This window comes from Octopus sinensis, linkage group LG19 (assembly GCF_006345805.1).
Source record: "Octopus sinensis linkage group LG19, ASM634580v1, whole genome shotgun sequence".
In the NCBI taxonomy this organism is placed as follows: domain Eukaryota; kingdom Metazoa; phylum Mollusca; class Cephalopoda; order Octopoda; family Octopodidae; genus Octopus; species Octopus sinensis.
This window is the reverse complement of record NC_043015.1, coordinates 52,442,234-52,444,733: the sequence shown is the minus strand read 5'-3', so window position 1 is coordinate 52,444,733 and position 2,500 is coordinate 52,442,234. Positions and strand designations below refer to the sequence as shown.

General features: G+C 40.0%; 1 long non-coding RNA gene across 2 annotated transcripts in view; it reads left to right on the top strand.

Annotated features, from left to right (window-relative positions):
* Positions 1 to 61, top strand: part of LOC118767102 — a 28,195-nt gene extending 28,134 nt beyond the window's left edge. For both annotated transcript variants that reach the window (XR_005002998.1, XR_005002997.1), the window contains exon 3: positions 1 to 61. This exon is cut by the window's left edge and continues 258 nt beyond it. This is a non-coding gene — a long non-coding RNA (uncharacterized LOC118767102).
* Positions 62 to 2,500: the final 2,439 nt, after the last annotated feature.

The window sequence follows — 2,500 nt, the reverse complement described above, 5'->3', positions numbered from 1 at the left end:
CATGTGTGTACATATTTACAAACACACTTAGACATACATATATATTTTCATATCTATACACGCGTGAAAATTCTCTATGTATACATGTGTGTGTGTGTGTGTGCATGTGTGTGCGCATATATATATATATATATATATATCCCCTTCTTCCTTCCCCTTCTCTCTTTCTCTCTCTACTGGAGGATCTTGGTACTTAATTCAATGAGACCAATATTATGATGCCTTCATGAAAGTGGATTTTTGAAAGATAGATTCCTCCTCCGCCTGTTCTACTTTTGCTCTTCCTTCTCTTCCTCCTCCTCTCTTCCTCTTCTCCTTCACTTCTTCTCTCCTTCTCCTTCTCAGCACCTTCTCCCCTCCTCTCTTCTTCTCTAGCTCTCCTCTTCTCTTCTTCCTCTCCTCCTCCTCTTCTTTGCGGCAAACGAACTACTCCAAACAAACTATCCCTGAGGTTGGGATCTCCCTGACTTGCCACCATGCTCAGTTCTGGGATGTTCTCAGTTTGTGGTTGTCCAGGCTGGTTTCTCATTCACTCACTACTTATCAACAGGTCACTGCCGATGTCTCACACACCAGAATTTGTCCAGAGATAATAGCAAACAGATGAAATATCATCAGACGATGTTACTACATGAATGCCTTAAAAAATTTTAATTTCGATAAGCTAATGTATGCGTCCAGTTCCGTCAACGACCACACTTAATTTATTTTCCCTTTAAGACAGTAGTCAATAAAATGAGAATCATGTACCAGTAATATACTGTGGTTGATTCAATTGACTGTGAATCCTCGTGTATAACAGTCAAACCTTGTGTGTATAATATAATAAAATGTGACGGTGTAAAACATTTCAACAAAAACAGTATCTTTTATCTATTACTTCTTTCATCCATTAGACTGCGGCCGTGGTGGGGCACGGCCTTGAAGGGTTTTAGTCGAACAAATCAACCCCAGTACTAAGGTAGTTTGGTCTTTATTCTATCGGTGTCTTTTTAACGAACTGTTAAGTTACGGGGGAGTAAACCAGTTGTCAAGTGGAGGAGGGTGTTGTCAAACACTGTCTGTCTGTCTGTCTCTCTCTCTCTGTCTCTCTCTCTCTTTCTCTCTCTCTCTCTCTGATTCACAAATATATGTGCATATATGACAGTCTTCCAGACAGTTTCCGTCTACCAAACAGACAAGGCACTGGTCTATTTGTGGCTATAATGGAAAACCCTTGCCCAAGGTGCCACGCAGCGGGACCGAACCCGAATCCATGTGGTCGTAAAGTGAGGTTCTTAACCACGCCGCCATGCCTAGGGCAGCGGACGATTATTAAGGTGTTACGATCCTTGTGAACAGAGCTATTTTATACCTTTACCTCCACCCCATCTCTTTCGTGTCTAGATTTGATTAAATCAGTATCGTTCGAAGATCAATTCACATCTATTCTTTAAAAAAATTTCTTGATTGTGTATCAAGTGACGAGAAATCGATTGTTGTAGCGTTAAAACCAACCGTCAGTGGTATTGGATTCTAGACATTACCGATACAATTTTCCGATGATTGAACGACAAGTAGACGTCAAGATTTTCAATCACGATTAGACTCGACTCAAGATCTGGCCTTTATTGATCACTAGATATATTTATTTATGTGTATATTTACATCACAATTCCTTCATTGCCTCTCCCCCCCCCGCTAGTGTTATCTTCGACATATTCTATAACAGACCTTAGCAGACTTGATGGAATCCAGTATGGAATTACCATCTATAACGAACCAGTTCGAAGATGGTAGAATAGCAGAGGCAGCAGATCTATCCCTCTATGTTATGAATTCGAATCACGTTGAAATGATTTTGTTTTTCATCATGACCCTGGGGCTTGAATTTGTGTTTGATTGTTCCAGGATCGATAAAATAAAAACCAATAGAGTATTAAATTCAAATCAATCGTTTACTTAAGCAACAGTAACACATTCCTCGGCGGCGAACCGACAGAAACATTAGCAGGCCGGACAAAATGCTAAGTCGCATTTCGTCCGTCTTTACGTTCTTTGTTGAAGTCCTGCCGAGGTCGACTTTACCTTTCGTCCTTTCGAGGCCGATAAAATAAGTACCAATTGAGCACTGTGGTCGATGTAATCGACTTACCTCCCTCCCTTGAAATTGCTGGCCTTGTGCCAAAAGTTGAAGCCATTGGTAGAGTGACAGACAATGTTTAGTAACATCTCTCCAAGTTCTCGATTTGATTTCAGTCGAGGTTCACGTTGTCATATTATCAGGATTGTCAAACTACCAGATGTGCTTTAGTCCAAAAAGAAACTAACCTGAAAGGAAACAATCCTGTAGCAAGTTTTATAAAGTAAATTACTAAGTTCTCTTCGACTGGCATCCGCAAAGACCTGGTTTCGATTCTCAATTAAAGTTAACTTTTTCTTATGTAAAATGTTGACACTTTGGAAAATCATGAAAAGTACAATATCCATTTTTCCTCTTTCTGTTAATGGGATTCTTTTT